Here is a 19,048-nt window from a genome sequence, read left to right as displayed (position 1 = left end):
GCATTATACAATATGGAGGACTATGAAGAGTGCATTATACTATGTGGAGGACTATGGGGAGTGCATTATTCTATATGGAGGACTATGGAGAGTGCATTATACTACATGAAGGACTTTGGGGAGTGCATTATACCATATTGAGGACTATTGGATGCATTATACTACAAGGAGGACTATGGGGGTGCATTATTCAAAATGTTGGACTATGGGGAGTGCATTATACTATATGGAGGACTATGGGGAGTGCATTATTCTATATGGAGAACTATCGGGAGTGCATTATACTGTATGGAGTATAATGTGGAGTGCAGTATACTGTATGGAGGATTATGGGGAGTGCATTACACTGTATGGTGGACTATGAGGCACATTATACTATACGGAAGACTATGGGGAGTGAATTGTACTCTAAGATGGACTATGGGGCACATTATGCTATATGGAGGACTATGGGGAGTGCATTATACTATAAGGAGGACTATGGGATGCATTATATTATATGGAGGACCATTGGGAGTGTATTATACTATATGAAGGACTATGCGGACTGCAGTATACTATATGGAAGACTATGGGGAGTGTATTTTACTATACAGAGGACTATGGTATGCATTATACCATATGGAGGACTATGGGATGCATTCTACTATATGGATGACTAAGGAATGCATTATATTATATGGAGGACTATGGGGAGTGCATTATGCTACATGGAGGACTATGGGATGCATTATACTATATGGAAAACTATGGGGATTGCATTATGCTATATGGAGGACTATGGGATGCATTATACTATATGGAAGACTATGGAATGGATAATATTATATGGAGGACTATGGGGAGTTCATTATACTGTATGGAGGACTATTGAGAGTGCATTATACTATATGAAGGACTGTGGGATGCATTATACAACATGGAGGACTATGGGATGCATTAACACTAGGACTACTGGACTCGTGACCCCGCCTAGAACTACTGAAAGGAGTCATTTTGACTCCTTGCTTGTTTTCGTTTATTTTTAGAGTTTCATTTGTGGTTATTTATTAATAATTATATTTTTTGTAATGTATTATTATTGTGAGATCCAACAGTAATGCTTTTGATTGTTTTTTTTCTGCTTTTCTTATTTTTCTACAGAAAATAACAATAATTATAATAGACGTTTTTCAAACATTTTTTTTTATTCAAGTGCACACATATAAACAACAACTGAAGAACAAAAAGTAGAGAAAATGTAGGTGGAGGAGCATAAAAATGAAAATATGGCGCAGAATTCACCTTCTAAACCTTTGGTGTTTCGCATTTTAGGCATTGCCTTTGATTTATGGCAGTACATTGCCCACACAAAGACTTACCACAAGTCTTACAATTTTCGACAGATCTATTTTTCTTGCACTTTTCTTTGATCTGGCAAAATTTTGTTTGAACCATCACTTCTGAGCATGTAGAAACTTGGGACGTGGAACCCTTTTCCCTATCTGTGACATAAGGACCACTCAACTCTCTCACAAGCGTTTGCAAAAATGCCTTGCGTGACATTTTTTGGTGGGTAATCTCCTTGAATATTATCCATGCATTTATACCCGCAAAGTCTAAGGCATTTTCAAATGCATGAACAGGCCATCTCCTTGTGCATGTTCGTGTGGTATATTTTCGTGCCATCTGATCCACTACATCTACTCCATATTTTGTTTCATTGTAAAACTTTACCGTTTCTGGAGTTTTTTTAGCGGAATCAGACGCAACAACAACATCTGGATGGACGGAACTCAAAATGACAACATTTTTGTTGGGCTTTCCTTGATATACTGTAAGTGTAAAATTGTCTTCATTTCTAAACACTTTAGTGTTGTACAATTCCTCTTTCATGGATTTTATTTCTTTAGGCACTTCTCGCCTTATCTTGTTCAGTGTTCCCACGATGGTTGTTCCTTTGCTTTTTAGCTGTTTAGCTAATTTTACTGAAGTAAAATAATTATCGGTTGTAACATTGCGACCTTTTTTCAAAAACGGGTCCAATAACTTCATTACCACATGGTCAGCTAAACGGTCCTCAGCACGGCGTGTGTCATCTTTGCCTAGATAAGGGAAGCCATTTGCCAGATATTTGCTCCTCTTATCAACAGCTAGCCAATATTTGTGGCCATATTTATCTGGTTTGGAAGGCATGTACTGCGTGAATGGACACCTAGTTTTGCTTGGGAAAAGTTGCTCATCCACCGTTATGTATGGGCCAGGTTTGTAACACGCAATACAATTTTCAATAAACCTGTCCCACACAGTAGAAAATAGAGCAAATTTGTCCGTTTGCAGTCTCTCCGATCGAGTAGATTTCTCATCAAATCTGAGAAACCTCATAATTTCAACAAAGCGGTCCCTAGACATTGTCGCTTTGCAAAACGGTATTCCCCAGTCATTACACCAAATACTGCTAATTGAGTGACGGTTCGTGCCAGATATTCCACGAGCATAGAATATCGCAATGAATGCATCTAGCTCCTCATCAGATAGAGTTTGTTCAGCATTACACAGTAATACAAGCAGGTAAAACACAAGGAAAATGTGAAAAGTTGACATGTAAATTGAACTACATCTATATGAACATCAGGGTAAATAAGACAGAGTGAAAAAATTATGCACAAAACTTTATAGCAACATTTAGTGACAAAAGGACCTCAAAATATAGTAGGGAGTCAAAATGACTCCCTTCAGTAGTTCTTGGTAAATTTTGAAAAAAACGCGCAAATTTTTCACCAAAATTATTTATTCTCACAAAATCTTTTTTCACATCATATTTGAGGAAAAGTCACCGAGTTTCAAGCCGGAATTCTGAAAAATGTAGTCACAGAAGAGAAATAAAAAACGAAAGGAGTCAAAATGACTCCATCAGTAGTTCTAGTGTTAAACTATATGGAGGACTATGGGGAGTGCATTATACTATATGGAGGAGTATGGGGAGAACATATACTATATGGAGGACTATGGTATTCATTATACTATATGGAGGACTATAGGGAGTGCATTATACTATATGGAGGAGTATGGGGAGAACATATACTATATGGAGGACTATGGTATTCATTATACTATATGGAGGACTATAGGGAGTGCATTATACTATATGGAGGACTATGGGATGCATTATGTTTTATGGAGGACTATGGGGAGTGCATTATTCTATATGGAGGAGTATGGGGAGAGCATATACTATATGGAGGACTATGGGATTTATTATACTATATGGAGGACTAAAGGGAGTGCCTTATACTATATGGAGGACTATGGGATGCATTATGTTTTATGGAGGACTATGGGGAGTGCATTATACTATATGGAGGAGCATGGAGAGAGCATATACTATATGGAGGACTATGGGATTCATTATACTATACGGAGGACTATAGGGAGTGCATTATACTATATGGAGGACTATGGGATGCATTATGTTTTATGGAGGACTATGGGGAGTGCATTATTCTATATGGAGGAATATGGGGGTGCATAATACTATATGGAGGAATATGGGGAGTTTATTATACCATATTGTGGACTATGGGGAGTGCATTATACTATATAGTGGACTATGGGGAGTGCATTATACTATATGGAGGACTATGGGGAGTGAATTATACTATATGGAGGACTATGGGGGTCCATTATACTATATGGAGGACTATGGCGAGAGCATTATACTATATGGAGGACTATGGAGAGTGCATTATACTATATGGAGGACTACGGGGAGTACATTATACTATATGGAGGACTATGGGGAGTGCATTGTACTGTATGGAGGAGTATTGGGAGTGCATTATATTATATGAACGGCTATTGGGCACATTATACTATATGGAGTACTGTGGTGAGTGCATCATACTGTATGGAGGACTATGGGGAGTGCATTATACCATATGGAGCACTATGGGGAGTGCATTGTACTATATAGAGGACTATGGGGAGTGTATTACACTATATGGAGGACTATGGGGTGCATTGTACTATATAGAGGACTATGGGATGCATTATACTATATGGAGGACTATGGGGAGTGCATTATACTGTATGGAGGACTATGAGGAGTGCATTATGCTATATGAAGGACTATGGGATGCGTTATACTATATGAAGGACTATGGGATGCATTATACTATATGGACGACTATGGGGAGTGCATTATACTATATGGAGGACTATGGGATGCATTAAACTATATAGAGGATTATGGGGAGTACATTATACTATATGGAGGACTATGGGATGCATTATGTTATATGGAGGACTATGGGGAGTGCATTATACTATATGGAGGACTATGGGATGCATTATATTATATGGAGGATCATGGGAAGTTCATTATATTATATGGAGGACTATGGGGAGTGCATTATACTATAAGGAGGACTATGGGATGCATTATATTATATTGAGGACTATGGGGAGTGCGTTATACTTTATGTAGGACTATGGGATGCATTATATTATATGGAGGACCATGGGAAGTTCATTATACTGTATGAAGGACTATGGGAGTGCATTATACTATATGTAGGACTACGGGATGCATTATTTTATATGAAGGACTATGAGGAGTGCATTTTACTATATGGAGGACTATGTGGTACATTATACTATATGGAGGACTATGGGGAGTGCATTATGCTATATAGAGGACTATGGGGAGTGAATTATACTGTATGGAGGACAATGTGGTGCATTATACTATATGGAGGACTATGAGGAGTGCATTATACTGTTTGGAGGACTATGTCATGTATTATACTATATGAAGGTCTATGTGGTGCATTATACTATATGGAGGACTATGGGGAGTGTATTATACTATATGGAGGACTATGGGGAGTGCAGTATGCTATATGGAAGACTATGGGGAGTGCATTACACTATATGGAGGACTATGGGGAGTGCATTATACTATATAGAGGACTGTGGGGAGTCTATTAAACTATACGGAGGACTATGGGATGCATTATACCATATGAAGGAATATGTGATGCATTCTATTATATGGAGGATTATGGGGAGTGCATTATACTGTATGGAGGAATATGTGGTGCATTATACTATATGGAGTACTATGGGGAGTGCATTATACTATATGGAGGACTATGGGGAGTGCATTATACCATATGGAGGACTATGGGATGCATTATGTTATATGGAGCACTATGAGGAGTGCATTTTACTATATGGAGGACTATGGGGGTGCATTACACTATATGGAGGACTATGGCGAGAGCATTATACTATATGGAGGACTATGGAGAGTGCATTATACTATATGGAGGACTATGGGGAATGCATTATACTATATGGAGGACTATGGGGAATGCATTATTCTGTATGGAGGACTATGGGGAGTACATTATATTATATGGAGGGCTATGGGGCACATTATACTATATGGAGGACAAGGGGGAGTGCATTATACTGTATGGAGGACTATGGGGAGTGCATTATACTATATAGAGGACTATATGATGCATTATATTATATGAAGGACTATGGGGAGTGCATTATACAATATAAAACACTATGGGGAGTGCATTATACTATATGGAGGACTATGGGGAGTGTATTATACTATATGGAGGACTATGGGATGCATTGTACTATATAGAGGACTATGGGATGCATTGTACTATATGGAGGATTATTGGGAGTGCATTATAATGTATGGAGGACTATGAGGAGTGCATTATACTATATGAAGGACTATGGGATGCATTGTACTATATGGAGGACTATGGGGATTGAATTATACTGTATGGAGGACTATGAGGAGTGCATTATACTATAAGGAGGACTATATGAAGTGCACTATACTATATGGAGGACTACGGTATGTATTATACTGTATAGAGGACTATGGGGATTACATTATACTATATGGAGGACTATGGGATGCATTATGCTATATGGAGGACTATGGGGAGTGCATTATTCTATATGGAGGACTATGGGATGCATTATATTATATGGAGGACCATGGGGAGTTCATTATAATATATGGAGGACCATGGGGAGTGCATTATACTGTATGGAGGACTATGGGAAGCATAATATTATATGGAGGACTATGGGGAGTGCATTATACTATATGGAGGACTATGGGATGCATTATATTATATGGAGGACCATGGGGAGTTCATTATACTTTATGGAGGACTATGGGGAGTGCATTAAACTATATGTAGCAGTATGGGGAGTGTATTATACTATTTGGAGGACTATGGGATGCATTATTTTATATGAAGGACTATGAGGAGTGCAATATGCTATATGGATGAGTATGTGGTCCATTACTATAATGAGGACTATGGGGAGTGCATTATGCTATATGGATGACTCTGGGGAGTGGATTATACTGTATGGAAGACTATGTTGTGCATTATACTATATGGAGGACTATGTGGTGCATTGTACTATATGAAGGACTATGGTGAGTTCATTATAGTATATGGAGGACTATGGGGAGTGCATTATACTATATGGAGGACTATGGGGAGTTCATTATACTGTATGGAGGACTATGTGGTGTATTATACTATATGGAGGACTATGTAGTGCATTATACTATATGGAGGACTATGGGGAGTGTATTATACTATATGAAAGTCTATGGGGAATGCAGTATTGTATATGGAAGACTAAGGGGAGTGCATTATACTATATTGAGGACTATGGGGAGTGTATTATACTATATAGAGGACTGTGGGGAGTCAATTATACTATACGGAGGACTATGGGACGCATTATACTATGTGGAGGAATATGGGATGCATACTATTATATTAAGGACTATGGGGAGTGCATTATACTATATGGATAACTATGGGGAGTGCATTATACTGTATGGAGGACTATGTGGTGCATTATACTATAAGGAGTACTATGGGGAGTGCAATATACTATATGGAGGACTATGGGGAGTGCATTATACTGTATGGAGGACTATATGGTGCATTATACTATAAGGAGGACTATGGGGAGTGCATTATACTATATGAAGGACTATAGGGAGTGCATTATACTATATGGAGGACTATGGGGAGTGGATTATACTGTATGGAGGACTTTGTGGTGCATTATACTATATGGAGGACTATGTGGTGCATTATACTATATGGAGGACTATGGGGAGTGTATTATACTATATGGAGGACTATGGGGAGCGCAGTATGCTATATGGAAGACTATGGGGAGAATATTATACTATATAGAGGACTGTGGGGAATCCATTATACTATATGGAGGACTACGGCATGCATTATATTATATGGAGGACTATGTGGAATGCATTATGCTATATGGAGGACTATGGGATGCATTATACTATATGGAGAACTATGGGGAGCATATTATACTATATGGAGGACTATGGGATGCATTATACTATATGGAGGAATGTGGGACGCATTCTATTTTATGGAGGACTATGGGAAGTGCATTATACTGTATGGAGTACTATGTGGTGCATTATCCTATATGGAAGACTATGGGGAGAATATTATACTATATAGAGGACTGTGGGGAATCCATTATACTATATGGAGGACTACGGCATGCATTATATTATATGGAGGACTATGGGGAATGCATTATGCTATATGGAGGACTATGGGATGCATTATACTATATGGAGGACTATGGGGAGTGTATTATACTATATGGAGGATTATGGGATGCATTATACTATATAGAGGACTGTGGGGAGTCCATTATACTATATGGAGGACTATGGGATGCATTATATTATATGGAGGACTATGGGGGGGTGCATTATGCTATATGGAGAACTATGGGAAGCATTATACTATATGGAGGACTATGGGGAGTGTATTATACTATATGGAGGAGTATGGGATGCATTATACCATATGGAGGACTATGGGGAGTGCATTATACTTTATGGAGGACTATGGGGAGTCCATTATACTATATGGAGGACTATGGGATGCATTATTATATGGAGGACTATGGGGAGTGCATTGTAATACACTGCTCAAAAAAATAAAGCAAACACTCAAATAACCCATCCTAGATCTGAAAGAATGAAATATTCTCATTGAATATTTTGTTCTGTACAAAGTTGAATGTGCTGACAACAAAATCACACAAAAATCATCAATGGAAATCAAATTTATTAAGCAATGGAGGCCTGGATTTGGAGTCACCCCCAAAATTAAAGTGGAAAAACACACTACAGGCTGATCCAACTTTGATGTAATGTCCTTAAAACAAGACAAAATGAGGCTCAGTATTGTGTGTGGCCTCCACGTGCCTGCATGACCTCCCTACAATGCCTGGGCATGCTCCTGATGAGGTTGCGGATGGTCTCCTGTGGGATCTCCTCCCAGACCTGGACTAAAGCATCCGCCAACTCCTGGACAGTCTGTGGTGCAACATGACGTTGGTGGATGGAGCGAGACATGATGTCCCAGATGTGCTCAATCAGATTCAGGTCTGGGGAACGGGCGGGACAGTCCATAACCTCAATGCCTTCATCTTGCAGGAACTGCTGACACACTCCAGCCACATGAGGTCTGGCATTGTCCTGCATTAGGAGGAACCCAGGGCCAACCACACCAGCATATGGTCTCACAAGGGGTCTGAGGATCTCATCTTGGTACCTAATGGCAGTCAGGCTACCTCTGGAGAGCACATGGAGGGCTGTGCGGCCCTCCAAAGAAATGCCACCCCACACCATTACTGACCCACTGCCAAACCGGTCATGCTGAAGGATGTTGCAGGCAGCAGATCGCTCTCCACGGCGTCTCCAGACTCTGTCACGTCTGTCACACGTGCTCAGTGTGAACCTGCTTTCATCTGTGAAGAGCACAGGGCGCCAGTGGCGACTTTGCCAATCCTGGTGTTCTAAGGCAAATGCCAAGCGTCCTGCACGGTGTTGGGCTGTGAGCACAACCCTCATCTGTGGACATCCGGCCCTCATTCCAACCTCATGGAGTCGGTTTCTAACCGTTTGTGCAGACACATGCAGATTTGTGGCCTGTTGGAGGTCATTTTGCAGGGCTCTGGCAGTGCTCCTCCTGTTCCTCCTAGCACAAAGGCGGAGGTAGCGGTCCTGCTGCTGGGTTGTTGCCCTCCTACGGCCCCCTCCATGTCTCCTGGTGTACTGGCCTGTCTCCTGGTAGCGCCTCCAGCCTCTGGACACTACGCTGACAGACACAGCAAGCCTTCTTGCCACAGCTTGCATTGATGTGCCATCCTGGATGAGCTGCACTACCTGAGCAACTTCTGTGGGTTGTAGAGTCCGTCTCTTGCTACCACGAATGTGAAAGCACAACCAACATTCAAAAGTGACCAAAACATCAGCCAGAAAGCATTGGTACTGAGATGTGGTCTGTGGTCCCCACCTGCAGAACCACTCCTTTATTGAGGGTGTCTTGATAATTGCCAATAATTTCCATCTATTGTCTATTCCATTTGCACAACAAAATATGAAATTAATTGTCAATCAGTGTTGCTTCCTAAGTGGACAGTTTGATTTCACAGAAGTTTGATTTACGTGGAGTTATATTCTGTTGTTTAAGTGTTCCCTTTATTTTTTGAGCAGTGTATATGGAGGACTATGGGGAGTGCATTATACTATATGGAGGACTATGGGATGCATTATATTATATGGAGGACTATGTGGAGTGCATTATACTATATGGAGGACTATGGGGAGTGTATTATACTATATAGAGGATTGTGGGGAGTCCATTATACTATATGGAGGACTATGGGATGCATTATACCATATGGAGGACTATGGGATGCATTATATTATATGGAGGACTATGGTTTGCATTATAGTATAGAGAGGACTATGGGGAGTGTATTATACTATGTGGAGGACTATGGAACGCATTATACTATATGGAGGACTATGGGGAAAGCTTTATACTATATGGAGGACTGTGTGGTGCATTATACTATATGGAGGACTATGGGGAGTGCATTATACTGTATGGAGGACTATGTTGTGCATTATATTAAATGGAGGACTATGTGGAGTGCATTATACTATATGGAGGACTATGGTGTTGTGGTGTTGCTATCAGATTGTCAAGAGTGGGAGAAGAGGGTTGCATTGACAATCCAACACAATGGGCAGCAATTTGAACACATTTTATAAGTGGTCATAAAGTTACATTAAAACCAAGCACACCATTGTTTTTCTTATCAAATTCTCAATAAGTTTGATGTGTCACATGACCCTCTTTCCTTTGAAAAAAATAAAGTTGGATCCAAAATGGCCGACTTCAAAATAGCCGCCATGGTCACCACCCATCTGGAAAAGTTTTCCCCTCACATATACTAATGTGCCACAAACAGGAAGTTGATATTACCAACCATTCCCATTTAATTTAGGTGTATCCATGTAAATGGCCCACCCTGTATATAATCAGAATGGGGGGGTCCAAATCTTGCTCCGGGAACCATCAGCCTCGTTACGCCACTGGTTATATATTATACTAGCTATTGAACCCCTTCTACGCCCGGGTGGTGAGCATTTTTATTGGTATATTTCTGGCGCCATTTTTTTTTAAGACACTGTCTGCAAATTCGCATATACATTGTCTTCAATAAAATAGCGCCGGATAAGCGCCATTTTACTGAAGTAATGTACTACAATGTCAACACAGCAGTGCACACGTGCCAGCCAAAGGGATAATGGTGATGGGTGGTGCATGCGCACTGCTATGTTGACGTTGTAGTACATTACTTCAATAAAATGGCGCTGGAGTCAGCGTTTGCGCTTATCCGGCGCTATTTTATTGAAGACACTGTATATGCGAATTTGCAGACAGTGTCTTAAAAAAATGGTGCCGGATAGCATGGTATAGGCATACACTGAGTCCGGGTCATTCTATTGAAGTATTGTACTACAAAATTAAAGGGAACCTGTCACCAGAAGTAACACCGTTAACCTGCACATATGTGATTAATCTGCAGGTTAATAGCGTTATTATGTTGCCCGACGCCTGCACGTAGTCGAATGCAGCAGGGAGAAAATAAACCTTCCTGGTATATGATCCCCCAATCCTGGTCCACTTCTTGGTATATGCTCCACCCCATCCTTGTATATGTTCCCCCAATCCTTGTATATGCTCCCCCCATACTGGTATAAGCTCCCCCCATACTGGTATATGCTCCCTCCATCCTGGTATATGCTCCCTCCATCCTGGTATATGCTCCCCCATCCTGGTATATGCTCTCCCCATACTGGTATATGCTCCCCCATCCTAGTATATACCCCCCCATCCTGGTATATGCTCCCCCCATCCTGGTATATGCTCCCCCCATCCTGTTATATGCTCCCTCCATCCTGGTATATGCTCCCCCATCCTGGTATAACTTCCCCATCCTGGTATATGCTCCCCCCATCCTGGTATATGCTCCCTCCATCCTGGTATATGCTCCCTCCATCCTCGTATATGCTTCCCCTATCCTGGTATATGCTCCCCCAATCCTGGTATATGCTCCCCCAGTCCTCGCATATGATCCCTCCATCCTGTTATATGCCCCCCATCCTGGTATGTGCTACACCCATCCTGGTATATGCTGCCTCAATCCTCGTATATATGCCCCCCCACCCTGATATATGTCCCCCCATCCTGGTATATGCTTCCCTACCCTGGTATATGCTCCCCCAATTCTTGTATATGCTCCCTCCATCCTGGTATATGCTCCCCCATCCTGGTATATGCTTCCCTATCCTGGTATATGCCCCCCCATCCTGTTATATGCTCCCTCCATCCTGGTATATGCCCCCATCCTGGTATATGCTCCCCCTATCCTGGTATATGCTCCCCCCATCCTGGTATATCCCCCCATCCTGGTATATGCTCCTCCCCATCCTGGTATATGCTCCCCCCATCCTGGTATATGCTCCCGCTATCCTGGCATGTGCTCCCCCCATCCTGGTATATGCTCCCCCATCCTGGTATATGCTCCCCCCCATCCTGGTATATGCCCCACATCCTGGTATATCCCCACATTCTGGTATATGCTCCCCGTTATATGCTCCCCCATCCTGGTATATGCTCCCCCATCCTGGTATATGCTTCCCCCATCCTGGTATATGCCCCCCATCCTGGTATATGCTCCCCCTCGTCCTGGTATATGCTCCCCCCATCCTGGTATATGCTCCCCCCATCCTGGTATATGCCCCCTCCATCCTGGTATATGTCCCCCATCCTGGTATGTGCTCCCCCCATCCTGGTATATACCCCCCATCCTGGTATATGCTCCCCCCATCCTGGTATATGCTCCCCCTATCCTGTTATATGCTCCCACCATCCTGGTATATGCTCCCCCATCCTGGTATATACTTCCCCATCCTGGTATATGCTCCCCCCATACTGGTATATGCTCCCCCCATCCTGGTATATGCTCCCTCCATCCTGGTATATGCTCCCTCCATCCTCGTATATGGTTCCCCTATCCTGGTATATGCTCCCTCCATTCTGGTATATGCCCCCCCATTCTGGTATACACTCCATCCATCCTGGTATATGCTGCCTTAATCCTCGTATATGCCTCCCGACCCTGGTATATGCTCCCCATCCTGGTATATGCTTCCCTACCCTGGTATATGCTCCCCCAATTCTTGTATATGCTCCCTCCATCCTGGTATATGCCCCCCATCTTGTTATATGCTCCCTCCATCCTGGTATCATCTCCCCCCATCCTGGTATATGCTCCCCCATCCTGGTATATGCTCCCCCCATCCTGGTATATGCTCCCCCTATCCTGGTATATCCCCCATCCTGGTATATGCTCCTCCCCATCCTGATATATGCTCCCCCCATACTGGTATATGTTCCCCCATCCTGGTATATGCTCCCCCCCATCCTGGTATATGCTCCCTCCATCCTCGTATATGGTTCCCCTATCCTGGTATATGCTCCCTCCATTCTGGTATATGCCCCCCCATTCTGGTATACACTCCACCCATCCTGGTATATGCTGCCTCAATCCTCGTATATGCCTCCCCACCCTGGTATATGCCCCCCATCCTGGTATATGCTTCCCTACCCTGGTATATGCTCCCCCAATTCTTGTATATGCTCCCTCCATCCTGGTATATGCCCCCCATCTTGTTATATGCTCCCTCCATCCTGGTATATTCTCCCCCCATCCTGGTATATGCTCCCCCATCCTGGTATATGCTCCCCCCATCCTGGTATATGCTCCCCCTATCCTGGTATATCCCCTCATCCTGGTATATGCTCCTCCCCATCCTGGTATATGCTCCCCCCATACTGGTATATGTTCCCCCATCCTGGTATATGCTCCCCCCCATCCTGGTATATGATCCCCCAATCCTGGTCCCCTTGTTGGTATATGCTCCCCCCCATCCTTGTATATGTTCCCCCAATCCTCGTATATGCTCCCCCCATACTGGTATAAGCTCCCCCCATACTGGTATATGCTCCCTCCATCCTGGTATATGCTCCCTCCATCCTGGTATATGCTCCCCCATCTTGGTATATGCTCTCCCCATCCTGGTATATGCTCCCCCATCCTGGTATATACCCCCCCATCCTGGTATATGCTCCCCCCATCCTGGTATATGCTCCCCCCATCCTGTTATATGCTCCCTCCATCCTGGTATATGCTCCCCCATCCTGGTATATACTTCCCCATTCTGGTATATGCTCCCCCCATCCTGGTATATGCTCCCTCCATCCTGGTATATGCTCCCTCCATCCTCATATATGCTTCCCCTATCCTGGTATATGCTCCCCCAATCCTGGTATATGCTCCCCCCATCCTGGTATATGCTCCCCCCATCCTGGTATATGCCCCCTCCATCCTGGTATATGTCCCCCATCCTGGTATGTGCTCCCCCCATCCTGGTATATACCCCCCATCCTGGTATATGCTCCCCCCATCCTGGTATATGCTCCCCCTATCCTGTTATATGCTCCCACCATCCTGGTATATGCTCCCCCATCCTGGTATATACTTCCCCATCCTGGTATATGCTCCCCCCATACTGGTATATGCTCCCCCCATCCTGGTATATGCTCCCTCCATCCTGGTATATGCTCCCTCCATCCTCGTATATGATTCCCCTATCCTGGTATATGCTCCCTCCATTCTGGTATATGCCCCCCCATTCTGGTATACACTCCATCCATCCTGGTATATGCTGCCTTAATCCTCGTATATGCCTCCCCACCCTGGTATATGTCTCCCATCATGGTATATGCTTCCCTACCCTGGTATATGCTCCCCCAATTCTTGTATATGCTCCCTCCATCCTGGTATATGCCCCCCATCTTGTTATATGCTCCCTCCATCCTGGTATATTCTCCCCCCATCCTGGTATATGCTCCCCCATCCTGGTATATGCTCCCCCCATCCTGGTATATGCTCCCCCTATCCTGGTATATCCCCCCATCCTGGTATATGCTCCTCCCCATCCTGGTATATGCTCCCCCCATACTGGTATATGTTCCCCCATCCTGGTATATGCTCCCCCCCATCCTGGTATATGCTCCCTCCATCCTCGTATATGGTTCCCCTATCCTGGTATATGCTCCCTCCATTCTGGTATATGCCCCCCCATTCTGGTATACACTCCACCCATCCTGGTATATGCTGCCTCAATCCTCGTATATGCCTCCCCACCCTGGTATATGCCCCCCATCCTGGTATATGCTTCCCTACCCTGGTATATGCTCCCCCAATTCTTGTATATGCTCCCTCCATCCTGGTATATGCCCCCCATCTTGTTATATGCTCCCTCCATCCTGGTATATTCTCCCCCCATCCTGGTATATGCTCCCCCATCCTGGTATATGCTCCCCCCATCCTGGTATATGTTCCCCCTATCCTGGTATATCCCCTCATCCTGGTATATGCTCCTCCCCATCCTGGTATATGCTCCCCCCATACTGGTATATGTTCCCCCATCCTGGTATATGCTCCCCCCCATCCTGGTATATGATCCCCCAATCCTGGTCCCCTTCTTGGTATATGCACCCCCCCATCCTTGTATATGTTCCCCCAATCCTCGTATATGCTCCCCCCATACTGGTATAAGCTCCCCCCATACTGGTATATGCTCCCTCCATCCTGGTATATGCTCCCTCCATCCTGGTATATGCTCCCCCATCTTGGTATATGCTCTCCCCATCCTGGTATATGCTCCCCCATCCTGGTATATACCCCCCCATCCTGGTATATGCTCCCCCCATCCTGGTATATGCTCCCCCCATCCTGTTATATGCTCCCTCCATCCTGGTATATGCTCCCCCATCCTGGTATATACTTCCCCATTCTGGTATATGCTCCCCCCATCCTAGTATATACCCCCCCATCCTGGTATATGCTCCCCCCATCCTGGTATATGCTCCCCCCATCCTGTTATATGCTCCCTCCATCCTGGTATATGCTCCCCCATCCTGGTATATACTTCCCCATTCTGGTATATGCTCCCCCCATCCTGGTATATACCCCACCATCCTGGTATATGCTCCCCCCATCCTGGTATATGCTCCCCCCATCCTGTTATATGCTCCCTCCATCCTGGTATATGCTCCCCCATCCTGGTATATACTTCCCCTATCCTGGTATATGCTCCCCAATCCTGGTATATGCTCCCCCAATCCTCGTATATGCTCCCTCCATCCTGTTATATGCCCCCCCATCCTGGTATATGCTCCACCCATCCTGGTATATGCTGCCTCAATCCTCGTATATGCCCCCCCACCCTGGTATATGTCCCCCCATCCTGGTATATGCTTCCCTACCCTGGTATATGCTCACCCAATTCTTGTATATGCTCCCTCCATCCTGGTATATGCCCCCCCATCCTGGTATATGCTTCCCTATCCTGGTATATGCCCCCCCATCCTGTTATATGCTCCCTCCATCCTGGTATGTGTCCCCATCCTGGTATATGCTCCCCCATCCTGGTATATGCTCCCCCCATCCTGGTATATGCTCCTCCCCATCCTGGTATTTGCTCCCCCCATCCTGGTATATGCCCCCCATTCTGGTATATGCCCCCCATCCTGGTATGTGCTCCCCCCATCCTGGTATATGCTCCCTCCATCCTGGTATATGCTCCCTCCATCCTCGTATATGCTTCCCCTATCCTGGTATATGCTCCCCCAATCCTGGTATATGCTCACCCAATGCTAGTATATGCTCCCTCCATCCTGGTATATGCCCCCCCATTCTGGTATATGCTCCCCCCTATCCTGTTATATGCTCCCTCCATCCTGGTATATGCTCCCCCATCCTGGTATATACTTCCCCATCCTGGTATATGCTCCCCCCATCCTGGTATATGCTCCCCCCATCCTGGTATATGCTCCCTCCATCCTGATATATGCTCCCTCCATCCTCGTATATGCTTACCCTATACTGGTATATGTCCCCCATCCTGGTATATCCCCACATTCTGGTATATGCTCCCCCGTTATATGCTCCCCCATCCTGGTATATGCTCCCCCATCCTGGTATATGCTCCCCCCATCCTGGTATATGCCCCCCATCCTGGTATATGTCCCCCATCCTGGTATGTGCTCCCCCCATCCTGGTATATACCCCACATCCTGGTATATGCTCCCCCCATCCTGGTATATGCTCCCCCTATCCTGTTATATGCTCCCACCATCCTGGTATATGCTCCCCCATCCTGGTATATACTTCCCCATCCTGGTATATGCTTCCCCCATCCTGGTATATGCTCCCCCCATCCTGGTATATGCTCCATCCATCCTGGTATATGCTCCCTCCATCCTCGTATATGCTCCCCTATCCTGGTATATGCTCCCTCCATTCTGGTATATGCCCCCCCATTCTGGTATACACTCCACCCATCCTGGTATATGCTGCCTCAATCCTCGTATATGCCTCCCCACCCTGGTATATGCCCCCCATCCTGGTATATGCTTCCCTACCCTGGTATATGCTACCCCAATTCTTGTATATGCTCCCTCCATCCTGGTATATGCCCCCCATCTTGTTATATGCTCCCTCCATCCTGGTATATTCTCCCCCCATCCTGGTATATGCTCCCCCATCCTGGTATATGCTCCCCCCATCCTGGTATATGCTCCCCCTATCCTGGTATATCCCCCCATCCTGGTATATGCTCCTCCGCATCCTGGTATATGCTCCCCCCATACTGGTATATGTTCCCCCATCCTGGTATATGCTCCCCCCCATCCTGGTATATGATCCCCCAATCCTGGTCCCCTTCTTGGTATATGCTCCCCCCCATCCTTGTATATGTCCCCCCAATCCTCGTATATGCTCCCCCCATACTGGTATAAGCTCCCCCCATACTGGTATATGCTCCCCCATCTTGGTATATGCTCTCCCCATCCTGGTATATGCTCCCCCATCCTGGTATATACCCCCCATCCTGGTATATGCTCCCCCCATCCTGGTATATGCTCCCCCCATCCTGTTATATGCGCCCTCCATCCTGGTATATGCTCCCCCATCCTGGTATATACTTCCCCATTCTGGTATATGCTCCCCCCATCCTGTTATATGCTCCCTCCATCCTGGTATATGCTCCCTCCATCCTCATATATGCTTCCCCTATCCTGGTATATGCTCCCCCAATCCTGGTATATGCTCCCCCAATCCTCGTATATGCTCCCTCCATCCTGTTATATGCCCCCCCATCCTGGTATATGCTCAACCCATCCTGGTATATGCTGCCTCAATCCTCGTATATGCCCCCCCCCACCCTGGTATATGTCCCCCCATCCTGGTAAATGCTTCCCTACCCTGGTATATGCTCACCCAATTCTTGTATATGCTCCCTCCATCCTGGTATATGCCCCCTATCCTGGTATATGCTTCCCTATCCTGGTATATGCCCCCCCATCCTGTTATATGCTCCTTCCATCCTGGTATGTGCCCCCATCCTGGTATATGCTCCCCCATCCTGGTATATTCTCCCCCCATCCTGGTATATGCTCCTCCCCATCCTGGTATATGCTCCCCCCATCCTGGTATATGCTCCCGCTATCCTGGCATATGCTCCCCCCATTCTGGTATATGCTCCCCCATCCTGATATATGCTCCCCCCAATCCTGGTATATGCCCCCCATCCTGGTATATCCGCCCATTCTGGTATATGCTCCCCCATCCTGGTATATGCTCCCTTATCCTGGTATATGCTCCCCCCATCCTGGTATATGCCCACCATCCTGGTATATGCTCCCCCTCATCCTGGTATATGCTCCCCCCATCCTGGTATATGCTCTCCCCATCCTGGTATATGCCTCCCATCCTGATATATGCCCCTCATCCTGGTATGTGCTCCCCCCATCCTGGTATATACCCCCCATCCTGGTATATGCTCCCCCATCCTGGTATATGCTCCCCCTATCCTGTTATATGCTCCCTCCATCCTGGTATATGCTCCCCCATCCTGGTATATACTTCCCCATCTTGGTATATGCTCCCCCCATCCTGGTATATGCTCCCCCCATCCTGGTATATGCTCCCTCCATCCTGGTATATGCTCCCCCTATCCTGGTATATGCTCCCCCAATCCTGGTATATGCTCCTCCAATCCTCGTATATGCTCCCTCCATCCTGGTATATGCCCCCCCATCCTGGTATATGCTCCACCCATCCTGGTATATGCTGCCTCAATCCTCGTATATGTCCCTCCACCCTGGTATATGCCCCCCATCCTGGTATTTGCTTCCCTACCCTGGTATATGCTCCCCCAATTCTTGTATATGCTCCCTCCATCCTGGTATATGCCCCCCATCCTGTTATATACTCCCTCCATCCTTGTATATGCTCCCCCCATCCTGGTATATGCTCCCCCATCCTGGTATATGCTCCCCCCATCCTGGTATATGCTCCCCCTATCCTGGTATATCCCCCCATCCTGGTATATGCTCCTCCCCATCCTGGTATATGCTCCCCCCATACTGGTATATGCTCCCCCATCCTGGTATATGCTCCCCCCCATCCTGGTATATGCCCCCCATCCTGGTATATGCCCCCCATCCTGGTATAT

The sequence above is a fragment of the Phyllobates terribilis genome, unplaced genomic scaffold (genome assembly GCF_046119375.1).
Source record: "Phyllobates terribilis strain yellow unplaced genomic scaffold, ASM4611937v1 Scaffold_19__1_contigs__length_20705806, whole genome shotgun sequence".
NCBI classification, from domain to species: Eukaryota; Metazoa; Chordata; class Amphibia; order Anura; family Dendrobatidae; genus Phyllobates; species Phyllobates terribilis.
Note: the sequence above shows the minus strand (reverse complement) of the source record.